This window comes from Coturnix japonica, chromosome 1, assembly GCF_054131305.1.
Source record: "Coturnix japonica strain WE chromosome 1, WE-NBRP24, whole genome shotgun sequence".
Classification (NCBI taxonomy): domain Eukaryota; kingdom Metazoa; phylum Chordata; class Aves; order Galliformes; family Phasianidae; genus Coturnix; species Coturnix japonica.
In genome coordinates, this window is record NC_140663.1 from 44236018 (window position 1) to 44250606 (window position 14589).

Sequence of the window (14589 nt, forward strand, 5' to 3'; positions counted from 1 at the left end):
TTTTTGGATAGAAGGGAGATGATACGTTCTGTTATCTTGTGGGTGATTAAGGTACTTAATCTAGACCTTACAAGGATGATACCAAAGAGTTGGTGATAGACTTTTCTAAACAAAAGCTACCAACAAGTATTTGTAATCTGCACTAGGCGGTTTGGAAAGAATTGGCAGAAAATATTTCACACCTGGGGTGTCACTCCACCCAGATCTAAAGTCTGCTTGCTTCTGGGAGTGGGGGAGGGGATGGGGAAGAACTCAGGAAAGATAATCTGAATAAGTAAGTATTCAGGCTAATACCAATTGGATGGATTCAGTAAATGTGAAAGAATATTAACAAAACTATGGCCGAAGTGTGTTAATGGATATAAAATTTTACCTGAAGAATAAGAGGAAAAAAACTGTTTTGGAGCACATTTGCTTGGCATTAATGTTCACTATGTATAATGCAGTTATGCACTGGTGCAAAACCCTCATCAGCAAAATAAAATAAAAAAAATAAAAATTAAAAAATTTTTAAAAACCCACACTTTTATCAGGTAAATTGAATGCCTTTCTAAAAGGCAGTGGGAGAATGACAACATTGTTTCTGGAGGAAGCATGATCCACGTGAGGATTCTTTTCTTACAGGAAAGAGGGGGAGGGACTTTTTATAAGGGCATGTAGCAACAGGACAAGGGAAAATGGTTTTGAACTGGGAAAGGGTAGATTTAAATTATGTATTAGGAAGAAATTCTTTACTGTGAGAGTGGTGAGGCACTGGAACAGGTTGCCCAGGGAGGTTGTGAATGCCACCTTCCTGGAAGCACTCAAGGCCAGGCCGGAAGGGGCCTTGAGTAACCTGGTTTAGAGGGAGGTGTCCCTGCCTATAGCAGGGGAACTGGAACTAGATAGTCTTAAGGGTCCCTTCCAACCCAAACTATTCTATGATTCTGTGACTGGTACTGTGAAGTTCTATTAATTTTTAGATGGTGAAATGAATCACCAGTGAGGCCTATTCAAACAGTCTGTGGTATAGCAAAATCCAAAATCAGTCTGTATTGATAGTAAATTTTTCTACCTGCTTAACAAGAAACTATATTCTGGAACTAAATAAAGGTCATAAAGATATCCTCTTCACCCTCTTCTCCCTCCCAGAAAAGGAGAGCCAAAATCCCAAGCGTGGAGCTAATGTAGAGGGGCTGAAATTCTGAGGAATATAGAGCAAGAGTAAGAAAGTAATGTATTTTATTCTCTTAAGCTGCCTTGGATATACTGATGATATGAAGTCCAAATCAGTACAGGTTACGGTCTTGTCCGTAAGATTTTAGTAATATTAAAAATACATATATCAGGAAAAGACATGAAAACTCTCTGTATAATGAACATAGAATATTTTGGTTGCTCCGAAAGTAATGTCTGTTTATTTCTATGAAAACAGCACAGGAACAGTATTTGGTAGAGGAAATTCTCAGCTACAAAACAGTATTTTTCAATGTAGTCACCACCATTAGCTATTAATTTTTTTGCCAACGATTAACAAGAACCTGCAATGCCGTGCTTGTAAAAATTCGCACTAGTGGAGGTGACCCCACTGAGTCACAGTTGCTATAACAGCATCGTTGCTAGGAAAATGTTCCCCACACAGTCCATTGTTTATTGATCTGAACAAATGGAAGTCAGAATGCTCCAAATCCAGACTGTAGAGTGGCAGTAGTAGCACAGTCCAACAAAAAATGTCAGTGTGTTTCACAGGTTTAAACAGGCATGGGACCTTGAACGGCTGTGAATCCTTTAAACTGGTGTGGGGCCTGATATTGCAAGAGTAAGGTGGCTGTCTTCTTCAGCCTCAGTCTGAAAGTCTGAGCCTTCAGCTTAGTGGTTAGAATTGATGATTTGTCTTCATTCCAGGAAATCGAGAAGGATCACGCCTTTTCTATCCCAAAAGATAGTGCACATCACTTTACCTGCTGAGGACTGCATCTTGAACTTGTTCTTTGATAGGGAATTCACGTCTGTCACCATTCCATGGAGTTTTGTTTCGACTGTCTGGTGGTGGTGACACCACATCTAGTCACCAGTAATTATGTCAATTCAGTGAACTGTCACCTTCAGTCTCACAATGATTCTGACAAACTTGCATGTGGTATTCCTTCTGTTCCTTTGAGCGTTTGTGAGGCACAGCTTTGCAGTATTCCAACACTGCCACCATTGAAACATAAAGCTGTTGCAGTCTTCCCTGTACAGTGAAGCCAATAAGCTGTTAGTACACCGCTCCTTGGTCATAACTTAAGGATTTGTGAGGATAAACTGATAGAGGTACTCTTCATTTCTTAGTGTGACAGCTGTTCATGGTCATCTGAAATGTGGCTTATCTTTCATGTTCTAGAATAATTTAGATTGGAATGAATCTCTAATCTGATGTCTTCAAGGGATGGTAATCTTAAAATTAGATGAGGTTATTTCAGAGTTTGTCAATGTAAGGTCTGAAAATCTGTGAGGATAAAGATTCCACCACCTCTCTGGACAAAGTGTTTCAGTATTTGATCACCTTCATCGCAAAAAATCATTCTCTGCATCAGTGTGGGATTTCCACTGTTGCAGGCTGTATCTTTGTTCCTTGTCAGTGTGCTGTGAATCTGAAGAGTCTGGATTTTGTCTTCTCTTTAAATTCCAAATTGTCTATTGAAGAGAGCAATTAATTCTCTTTTAGCAGTCTGTTCTTCATGCTACACAAATTCAGCTCTAGTTTAATCTTATTTGCCATTTCTCCAGCCCTTAACCATCTTGGTGCTTTTTCAGTTTTTCAATATCTGTTGTGTTAGGGGTTTCCTTCCTCCAAAAAAACATTACGATCTTGATTTGAAGGCATACTTAATGGCTTACTTATGGCACTTATATGACATATTGCTTTGAAGCAGCTAATGTGTGACTTGATTGCTCTGGCAACTCTCTGTCTGGGTTGTGTGGGATGGTGCTGGCGTGACGTCTTTCAAATAGTCTAAATTTTTCATTACTATATGAGTAAAGTTCTCCGTTTGGAACCATTACAATGTGTTACAAGCCTGACTGAGACCTGGCTACCTATTTAACCTATTTAACCTGCTAATATGGTACTTCGCAAACTAACTGCAAAGTGAGAAAGCATTAGTATTGCATCTACTTTCTTTGGGCAGGATAAGTCATGTATCATACATGCCACCACAAGTGCTACGTGTGTATTTCCAGAAGCCTTGCTGATAACCTAAGGCAAATTAAAAATTAAAAATCCTCCAGGCTAGGACACAATCACTTAACTCAGGAGTGGAGGAAGCATTGCAAAACCACTTTGGAGTCTGTTCATTTGTCACAGAAAATCCAGCTATCATAGAAACTCTGAAGTTAAAACTTAACTCTAGTACCACTAGATGATACAGGCTCTCAGTTGGTTTGGACTTGCCATAACTATTTCTGATTTTTAAGAGATGAACTTCCTTTAGGGAAAGACTTTGTTCCCACCAGAAAAATGATTTTATCCAACACAAAATTAGCATCCATTTAGCAAGGGTGTTGGAATAACAGCCTGCAGATTAATGAAAGCACTTTAACGTCTACAAAACTGGTAAAAGATTGACTAATACTTGAGCAGACAAGAGCTAAAAGTATCTCTCCTAGTAGCGTCATTTGCATTTATGCTGAATCCTGAGTGGTTTTTACTCTTTATCTCAGGGGTGTGCTTATTTATTTAAATCTTAAGTCTGCTAATGAACACTATGCATTCCTGACATATTAATACCTGTTTACTGCTGACTTTCCCTACAGGAAGATGGAAGCACTTTGGTGATCGGTACTTCACTTAAATTAAAACAGAAAACAATTTTTTTTTTTCCCCAAATAGCTGTGGCAGTTAATTATTCTGTTCTAATGCAACATATGTAGTAGTTTGAAAATTGTTGGTAGCATTTTATTTTTACCCACAAAAGGCCCTCTGTGATAGTGCTGTAGCCCCTGCATCTTTTGAGAATACTGTTAGCAGCAGCCTTCTTTTGGAGAACTGTGAATCTTGAGAAAATGATGGAAATTTTCAGGGTTTATTTACTATTAAAAAAAAATCAACATATGTTAGTACTTGTGCTTAGACTTCTAATTTCAGTCAATTCTAAATTATAAAGTCAGCTTAGAGTGGTTTGATTTTTGAGAGGAAACCACTTGGGTGTCCCCTACATGTGTCATGATGGTAAACAAGACTGTTCCACTGTGTTCTCATTGTGAACCCAAGTGAGTACTACAAACTTGAACACACAATACTACTGTGTGAAGCTGTGGAGCTGGCACTTCAAAAATGTAGCATAAATGTTTTGGGTGTACCCAAAAGCACACCAAAAGAATTTACGCTAAAATTACAAGATGGACAGATGACTGTTATACAGGAAGGCAACAAATGCTTCCCAGAAACATTATGCTGTGCCATATGACTAGTCAAATGCTTATACAGAAATATGTAGTATTCTCAGTATGATATTATCAAGAGATTTAACTAAACCCTTCACCTGGATGCAGATTTTTAGTGAGAATGCTCCTGCTGAAACCAAGCCAAGATGCAAAGAAAGATACTTCCATATTTCATAATTAGCTTGTAGAATTGCTTCTCAGATTTATTTATTTATTTATTTTTACGGTGCAGTTTAAGACATAAGAAATACTTTCTTTTCATAATAGAGCATTTTCAAGCTAATGGTAACTTCTGGTGGATTTCTGATATCCTTTTGCATTTAAGAGCAGATTGTTATGGTATAACAAATAATGGTAATGCTGTATGTTTTGTAAATGTTGAAAAGAACCTTGTCTTCTACTATCTATCAAGCAGATGTTTTATTTTATGAATCATTATTACTGTTCATAAAATCACTTTTTTGGGTGATAGTCATCAGGTAGGAAGAAAAAATGTTAGGTAACTGGAGTTGGAAGTACTGTATTCCAGACAAGTTGTTTCTCAACATTAGTCAATAGGTGAAGTGATTTCTATTTTATTTTCCTTAGAAATTTTATGAAATTCCCTAATCCTCTTTTGGAAAGGTAGGGGATATTAACACATCTTTGAGGCAGAGAAATAGATCACACCAGTATAGCCTCTTGATATTTACCTGTCTTAAGACAGAGAGTCATAGAATCGCTACAGCTGTAATAAGACTTTCAAGACATCCAGTCCAAGCGTCCACCTACCACAATATTTCTTCAGTTACATTATATGATGTTTTCTAGGATGGTCAGACTGAGAACATGCATCGCTTCCCAGCAGATGTTGTGGAAAGGACTGTGAGATGCTACTTCAGATGCAAAGAAACTGGCTTGCTTACTACATGAGAGAGAAACCAATTTGGCTTGTGTTATTCTATTTGGTAATTATCAGTGGCACCTTCCTCGGCTAAAATCAGAGTCAGCCATGGTTTATGAAGATGTGCATTTGTATAGCAAACTTACAAAGATGTTTCCTTACCTCAAGGTAATTCTGATATGTATATGTTCTGGTATCTGATATGATAGAATAGTCCAGCCAAGACTGGCAATGTGCTCCACAGTCTTCAAACTGATACGAGACCTGGCATTATTGTGTTGCGAGAGAAAGGCTGTTCTGAAGGGTGAGCTGACAAGAAAGGGATGGGGGAAAAAATGCAAGGGGAAGGGAGTACATACTGCTGTGTTTTACAGATTTCTACTGACACAAAAATGGCAGAGGGTAGAAATGAGGGGCTGAGAAACATGGGTCTAGGATTTATAACTGGAAAAAACTGTACAGGGATCCTTTACTTTCAGTGTCAACTGAATCCTGTAGTTATGTACAGCAATTATTAGTTATGTACAACAATTTTAATGGTTTAGACGAGAAAGAATATTGTAAAAGGAGAAGGAAGTATGGGATAGCATCATGAAGGCCAAGACCCAACTGGAACTGGACTTGGTAAGGGCTGCAAATAAGAAAGGCTTTGACAGATACATCAGCAAGAAAAGGAAAGACCAGAAGTGCATACTCTCCATAGTGAGCAATACAGGCAGGCAGTAAAATGGACAAGGAGAAGACTGAGGTATTCATGTTGTTTGCTTCTGTTTTCACTAGTGACCTCTCTTCACACAACCCTTGAGCAGATGGTTGAGAAGGTAGGAACGGGGGGGGGTTGCGGTCCCTCCCACTGTAAGTGAATATCAGAATCGCAACCACCTGAGGAACTCGAACATCTTTAATTCTGTGGGTCCCAAAGAGATGCATCCCAGATTTCCAAGGGACCTGGCTGATGTAGTCACCAAACCACTCTCACTGATACTTGAAAAGTAATGGCAGTCTGGTGGAGTCCCTGCTGCCTGGAAAAAAAAGGAAATGTCATGCTCATATTTAAGAAGGGTGGAAAGGATGACCCAGAGAACTGCAGACATGTCAGCATCACCTTCTGGGGAAGATCATGCAGCTTGGACCATTGAGATCCTCCTGAATGCTAAGACATGCTAAGACATGAAAGAAAGGGAGATGATATGGAATAACCACAAGTGCTTCACCAAGGGCAGGTCCTGCCTGACAAATTGAGTGTCCTTTAAGGTGGTGTAACTGTGTAAATGGACAAGGGAAGAACCACTGATGTAATTCATCTGGGCTTCAGTAAGGCCTTTGACACCATCTCCTGTAATGTTCTGCTCTCCAAATTGGAAAGATACAGACTGACAAGTGGACTGTTCAGTGGATGAAGAACTGGTGATGATATCATACCCAGAAATTGGTGGTCAGTGGCTCAGCGTTCTGTACTGGGACTAACACCATTTAATATCTTCATCAGTAATGTTGACAATGGGATTGAGTACACCTTCAGCAAGTTTGCAGGTGGCACCAAGCTGCACCTTATCCACTTAAAAGAAGCAATTTTTCTTTGCATATGCAGGGGTTGAAATAGAAGAATTTGAACCAACTGAAACCATTGCTTAGCTCTCCTCCTGAAGCCACCATGGCAGCAAGGCATTGCCACCACAGTGCTGAGACAGAGTAAGAGCATATAATAACGGTTCATTGCTCACTGTTCATCAGCTTTGTGTACTTTAAAAGTGAACTGCAGCTGTGTCATGCTAGGAATATCTCAGTATTTCCTGGAGAAAGAAATCTGGTGGCAGGTTTTGGATTTCATGGTTTAATGCTCTTAATGTGATGGAGGACCTCCAGAAAATAAAGCAGAAGTTGCCAGGAAACCCTTTGTGAAATCAGAATTTCAAGTATGAATAAAGCACTCAAGTTCAAAACAAACAAGCAAACAACTACTTCAGAGAATAAACCCAGAATCTTGCCATACACAGTTTTCTAACCCAAATGTTGCCCTACATATTAAGGAGAATCAGGAAAGATTAAATTTTTATCTTGGGTGACTAAAAAAACGTGCATCCTTGCCGAAATGAGTACACAACTGGATTGTCCGTTTCATGACTTACTCTGCGATGAAGAATAAAAAATCCATTAGAGTTTTGGCTGAAATTCAAACAAGGAAGAACAGCACAGAAGTCAGCTGTCATTCTTATGTGAGAATTTTGCTAAAACGTGCAGAGCAAAATTCCTTTTCTCTTGATTAATAAGTTTGGAGAGAATATCCTATACTGTCCATCAGAAGGCGCATCTATATCTGCAATTTTTTTATGGAGTTCTAGAGAGAAAAGATAAAGGAATAACAGCGCTCTCCTGACAGGTTTGTCTTCTTCTAAAAAAAAAAAAAAAACAAAAAAAAAAACAAAAAAAAACAACCCAAACAAACAAAAAGCCTGTCATGAAAATCCCTTAAATAAATAAGAAAAACAAAAAAGAAACAAAAAAGAAACCTACCAAATTTTAGGTAGTAACCTTCTTTAGTCATATCACTCTTTTTAGAACAAGAACTTCATAGTTAGGCTGAAAGCTTCTTTCAGGGTTAGGCATAATTGAAAGATTGTTGGTGTTATATTGTTACCTGAGATTATTCCTTTATAGGGCTGATATGCTGATAAATTAATAAAGCTTATTGCCAAACTACTCCATTAATAGAATAAGAAAAAATATTTTGTATTGTTTTCCCCTCCAGTGGTTAACTGTGAATTTACTCTATTGTAGCTACTTTTGATATTGTAACTACTTCATTTATTAGACTAATACTGGCATAGATTAGTAATCCATATTCTGCTAAAAGGCAATACAAAATCTTAAATGTTAATCTGATCTCAAAGCCAAAAGAAAATAGTCATGTTATTTATAGTTGATGCAACACCAGTTTCTTGTCATTTCAATGTGTGGAAACTCTTGCTATTTGAGGAAAAGTACTATGAGTATTTTAGAAAGCTGGTGGTATTTCTGTTTGTTATTTTCGTGTCATCATGCCATCCTTTTGGGTAGCTTACTTTTCTATGTCTCTTTAATTTTTAATTTTTTTTTTTTTATCAAAATGTCACAGCTTGAAAGTAGTGGGTTTTTTAATCCATTTTCTCATAAATGGAGGGAAGGATTTTAGCACTAAATTGAAATATTCAGCATCTTAACTGCTCACAGAAAACTGAACATATCAGATATATTTCTTTGTGGGAACAACCTCCATGCAGTGGCCCTAGAAAGCACCAATAATCAGATGAAGCTGACTTAATGGGACAGCTGTAGTGTTTTTTCAACCTCAGGAAGTTTTCCCTGTCCATCACAGTAATCCTTGACTCATACATTTATGCCCAGAAAACCCAAAGTTGTTCTGCTGCATGTTCCAGTTTGACAGCTCTGGCGCTTCTGTGATTGTTTTGTTAGCCAGTTCAAGAAGACAGTGAAGTATTGATCCTCCCAAATGCATATCTGATGTTTCCTGACCTAACTTGGTGCTATTTGTACAGAGGCTTGTATGTAACAAGGTCAGTTTCAATCAGTTCTCTGTTGTCGCTTCTGCCCACTGTCTTGTTCTGGCTTAAATTATAAGAGTAGCCTCATGATTATAGCATCAGGCAATTGATCTTGGCTAAGACTTCTACTTGCAGGGTTGCTTTGTTCTCACTGGGTTAGAATAGCGTCAAAAAGGTTTTAATGTGCCTGAAATCCCTAATCTGAGTTCATATGTGACTTCCTAAGTGCTTGCATCATATTCTTGCTTCATTTCATCCTTCATACACAATAGAATATTGTGTAATGTAATGTCAACACAGTTTATGTGCAGTGGATGTAATTTTGTTATTGAGGTTTAGTCAGTAACATGGATAGGAAGAATAAATACATGTATATGCTAAAGAACCAAATCCAAAATTATTTTCATCCAACTGTGAGTGATAACTTTCTGTGAAAATCGTCTCATCCTTCTCTGTTTTTGATCAGGTGTTTTTGTTTCTCAGAGCATATAAAGGAGTTGATATGGGTATACTAGCATTACATGCAAGTCAGCACCTCAGAAATCTTAAAGTGCTACCCATGCAGATGCATACAGTTGTGCCACTTTGGACCAACCTTATTTCAAAATTTATATGTACTCACATTGGGTTTCAGGTGTCTCAAGGAGATAGTACTATGAGAACAAATTGTTTTATACATGAAGAATGAAATGTAAGACACTCTCTGGTCTTGAAAGAACTGTAACAAATTGTATATAATGAGATTGTAAGGCTGACTGTGTAGCAAGTGTACTGAGAAAACAAGGGGCATGGTTGAAAGCTCTAGAAAGGAAAGATGCAGCTAGAATCATTACTGTTTTGGGATACTTTTTACTATTAAAAATCCTTTTAAAAGTAGTTCTATTGTGCTTCAGCTCTTGTTTACTGGAGTTACATAAAGAAATTACGTTGTGTTTTTCCACTTTCTGCTTCCTGTTCCTTGTTCATTTTAGCAAAAAAATAAAAATAAAAAAATTAATTTAAGGCAGACAACTTGTGTCTGCAGAGCTTGTTCTGAGTTAAGTTGAAGAATCATCAACACTATGATTGCTTACACATCTGATTAGAAAACATTTAAAGTGCACTTTGTGTAATATATTGGGTAAGTTTTCTTCCAAACCCTTACAGTTTCAGATGTGTGACAAATCTCTGCCTAGCAGCAGATAGAGAAAAAGAATTGTCTGCCCATTGACACAGGAGAATTTAATCCATTACTGTACACTTTTACTATAAAATAAATCTTACTTGTTTGCGTACTTTACTATAACAAGAAATTATCATAGAAACTTTTGTGACTGCTTATTACAAAAAACTTCCATTACCTGCATTACCTTGTGTTCTTAGCATATTAATATACTGGGTTATCAGCACTGAAAACACATTTTTTTTTTCTTTCTTGAATCTAGTGGTGAAAGATAATTAGGCTGGCAGCTTGTTTTTCAGTCCCTGTCCTTCCCCAGCACTAGCTTGTGGAAAAAGTGTAGCTTCTGTTGATCAGTGAATAACTGTCTTGTGGTTACAACTGCCAATAAAGATAATTAGCAGCATCTACGGAGTGAGTGACTTTTCCTTAAAGCAGGATGTTCTAACAGATGATAAGGACAGTATAAGTTTTGTAAGTTGCTGCTCTTACATGAAAAGTGATTAATTTATCCCGCTTATCTTCTGGTAATTTGAAGATTTCTTCTATTTCATTTCCTCTTGTGACTTCTCATTGATTTTGTGATTCTATTTCATTGAATCGTTCAAAAGCTGTCAGCTGTTGTCAGTGGTCAGCGTGACTGTCTGCATTGACTACCTTTCTTCTGTGTCCCCTTACTTACTACAACCTTGTAATAAATACAGATGGTTTTATGTACCAGATATGGCCAGATAGTGCCTTTCAGGCTGCAGAAAACCATGATGAGGCAGCTGTGTTTGCACTGGGTGCTGATCTAATCCTTTAAATGTGTTCCATTTAACCTGCCAGCAAACAGCGCCATGAAATAGAAACCTGCAGGCAGATGTGATGGATAGGACAGTTCAAAAACTTCAGGAAGTTCTGAGTTTATGCTTACAGCTCAGTTGTGCTGTGAAGTTGTGTAGGCTATACCTGTTACCTGAGTAGAAAATTACAAAATGTTTTCCAGATTGATCATTGTGTAAGTCTTTGTAATAGGATGTTTATTTAGATAGTATTTCTTGTGAGTTTTCTTTATCCTGTTTTATATTTCATTTTTCTTATCAAGATGACTTACCTATTTATGGTTTCATTTCTTGGCCTTCTCACCTTTCCAAGTCCAGCACTCTCTAGTTTGGGAGGATGAACTTTTGTGGTTTCCCTGTCATGATCTGTGGCACACCAAGGTCTAACTTCAGGGGTAAGAGTCCACATTTAATGAAGATTCAGATACATCCACTGCAGTGGAGTAAATGACTCAATTTCCATTTACATCACCAAAGCTACATGGTATATAAACCACAATGAGTAAGAATGAGTTTCTGTTAATGCTTGCTTTAAAAAATGAAGAATTGTTGGTAGAGGCAGGGACATTATTTCTTGTGCTTGCGGCAGTCATGCATTTGTCCCTCTGTGACAGCAGCATCGCAGTGTAACGATTGTGAACCAGGGCGCTCGGCACGTTCTATTTACACGTACACGACGTCACAGGCGAAGAGGCCTCGCGTCACACCCAGCCTTGTGACGCACCGTGCTCTCGGCTCTATTTTCAGCCGGTTGCTGGGCAGATTTGCACAGGCCTCCTGGTGGTGACTCTGCTACGCCCTTACGGATTGGTCGATGCAAAGCGACTCTTCCACAGCCAATCCCGAGCGGGTATGCAAATTTCCTGCCGTCAGCTGACACCAGTCCGTGGAAGCCAAGGCCCCGCTCCTTGCGGAGCTGGTGCGGAGTAGCCCGGCTGCGGGGCTTCCACGCTGCGTGTTCTCCGCACTGAAAGGGCAGACCATCGTTCCATGTAAAAATGAGCAAGCTCCCTCGGGTGGAAACATTATGGATAGTCTCTACCACGTTCTAATTGGCTGAAATTATGGAAGCTGGATCCTTCACATCTTGAAGATTTCTTCCCCTCAGTCTGATGTGATGAATTTGAAAGTTCAGCGGTGATTTCTGTTTGTGGAAGCTGCGGTTTAAACAAGTCCAATGAGAAAACAAACAAAAAAAAGGCAGCACATCCACTCCTGAGAAACTGTATATTCCCTAGAGGTCATATAGATAATACTTAATATCAAGTTCCCACAAAGAACTGAGCAGCGTGTGTTTTAGGTGTATTTCATAATTGTGTTCTTTGCCACTGAGAAACTAGAGTCTTTGCAAAGAACTTCTAAATAATGCTTGTATGTATGGAAAGCATTTAGTGCCTTTTAAAATCAGCGTCACTTTTTGCTGTTCCCTTACAGCATTTGGTGAATGACCTTTGATGTCACTTGACAGTGGTGCCCTGATTTCAGAGGATGAGGTTGATGCTGAGTTGCAGCGTTTGAAAGCCAGTTGCGTCATGCAGCTGTATATCCTCAATCTGTCAGACTATCACTTGAAAATTCACCTATGAAAGGACAAACGACTGGATTTTATAATGTACAGAAAAATTGAAATGTGAATTAAACATTTTACATTAGTTTTATAATTTTCTCATTTTCTTTTTTCCTACTGTCTACATGTATATGAATAATTAATCCAGGTTCTTCAGGATTTCATTTTGCACTATCAGAAGTTGTGTAAATTTTACATTGTAAATGCCTGGTGGCAGTTAGGGTCACATCTATTATTATTAGTTCTGCCGTCTATTTAGAATATTGTTAGTTCTGTGCCAAGGGCATAACTGCTGTGTGGAGCCAGGAGTTGAACTTGAAGATCCTTGTGGGTCCCTTTCAGCTCAGGATATTCTCTGAGGTATATAATAAAACATTTCACAGATGTATGTGAAAATGCACAAATTAAACTTTTTATAAAATTTGAGTTCATTTTTAGAGAAAGAAGCATGCTTAGTGCTTTGGCATCTGCTAAAAAACAATCCTCTTAAGAATGTTGAATTTTAGTGTTACAGAAATTGAAACATCAGTACTTCTTTAGCATTTGAAGATCTCACAGCTGAATTGAAAGCGAATGTTTTGAGTTGTTGATAAAAGCTGAAATTTATAACTCCCTGGTAAGAAGACAGACAGCATCTACCACTGTTGCTCTGTCTGAGTTCTACTCAAGCAATTTTACTCCAAGAAAGTAATGATCAAAGTGACTCTTATAATTAGTGAAGAGAAAGAAGTTCTGTTTGCTTCTTACAGAACAAGGTTCAGAGCTTAAACTTAATGTCTTTTAAAGACTGGTGATTCTGACATAATGAAGTCATTTGTGTGAGGCTAACTGGAATATTTAACTAGATGACTGTTTAAAAATATTCTCATTATTCTTTTTTTCATTATCTAGAGTATCTTTTTAATGTAATAGCCATAAACTAATGAACAGTATAAGGACAACTCTGAAAAGTCATCTGCAGTTGAAAGATCCTAGATGTGTGACCTAAGAGGGAGTTGCTGCCATTCCCAGTGGGAAGAGCTCTAAAATTGCTCTATTAGGATGAGAAATGGGTTTATGAGCCAAATTCAGAGGTGATATCATCCTCTTGGATATAAAGAACGACATAGGACTATTTTGTCCTTCATTATGGCACCAAAGTGATGAGAATGTAATCCAGGTTTGCATATGAAGCTGTCGATTTTTAAGTACATAAGACCACTCAACTTTTCTGAAACTATATTATGGAGGGCCAATGGTATCCTCAGTCGCATCAAGAGAAGTGTGACCGGCAGGTCAAGGGAGGTGATTCTGCTCCTCTGCTCTCATGAGACCCCCACCTGGAGAACTGTGTCCAGTTCTGGAGCCCACAACATGAGAAGGACATCAAGCTGCTAAGTGGGTCCAGAGGAGGGCCACAAAAATGATCAGAGGGCTGCAGCACCTCCCCTATGAGAACAGGGCTGGGGCACGAGCCTTTATGCATTAGGAATACCCTCTGACTGCACTTAAGGGCTAACATTGCTGTAAACTCCAGCTCTTAAGTAGAAGCTCCCTAACTTCCCTTTGCTTTACATCGTTTTCCAGCCCTTCAGTTTCCTTGCGCACCTAATGCAACGTTTTGTATCCTGGAGTTCTCGCGCATGGCCTCATGGGCTCTTGTTGCTGGATAGAATGTGAAGAACCGCTGTCTGATTGGTTGTTCCATCCAGCCAATCAGAGGCTGGTGCTCGGTCCCCGGGCTGGGCCGAGGCTGTCGCCCGGCTTCCTGTGCGGGAGGTGAGGGCTGAGTGGGTTCTTCCCTCTGCGCTGTGCTGGATAAACTACAGCTGCTCCTGTGGGAAATGCTGCTCGGTGTCAAAACGGCCACTGTTAGTTCTCTAAGTACGGCAAATAAATTAGCTAGAGCCTTAATTAAAGTGAAACTCAGCTTGCTATATGTAGAGTAGGTGAAATAGGACATGGGGTGATGTAATTTCTCTCAGAAAATGGCACTTTTTTCTTTAGCTCTGTTCACCCAAGGTGTGTGTATTATTAGCCTAAAAGGGAGAAAAAATACTGTTTTTGCTTACTGTATGTCCTCAGCTGTGTTTACGCCTTTGACATATTAAGTTGTAGCTGTTTCTGGATCTGAAGTGCTGGTGTTGTGTCATGCATACAGTGTGATAAACAGACAACCTCTAGTGGCATCAGAAGATGCTGCTGGCGTTAAGTTTCAGCATATGTTCTGG

The 14589-nt window shown here is 38.8% G+C and overlaps 1 protein-coding gene and 1 long non-coding RNA gene across 21 annotated transcripts in view; one reads left to right on the forward strand and one right to left on the reverse strand.

Annotated features, from left to right (window-relative positions):
• Positions 1-14589, forward strand: part of ATF7IP (activating transcription factor 7 interacting protein) — a 93037-nt gene that overhangs the window by 20290 nt on the left and 58158 nt on the right. Inside the window, exons 1-2 of one of the 19 annotated variants that reach the window (XM_085539137.1) lie at positions 11711-11941; positions 12247-14242. The exons of 15 other annotated variants lie outside the window; for them this stretch is intronic. The gene's annotated coding sequence lies outside the window, so the exon portion shown is untranslated. Of the gene's footprint in view, positions 1-11710; positions 14243-14589 lie in introns of those variants that run through there. 3 more of the 19 variants (XM_085539142.1, XM_085539118.1, XM_085539125.1) reach the window with 3 other exon arrangements.
• On the reverse strand, positions 1205-11681 carry LOC107313594 (uncharacterized). 2 transcript variants are annotated; one of them, XR_001555075.3, is made up of 2 exons: positions 11085-11681; positions 1205-2655 (listed from the first exon to the last, which is right to left on the reverse strand). It is a non-coding gene; the product is annotated as an uncharacterized LOC107313594 (long non-coding RNA). The 2 variants fall into 2 exon arrangements; XR_014943285.1 differs by having other exon boundaries at positions 1205-6309; positions 11085-11222.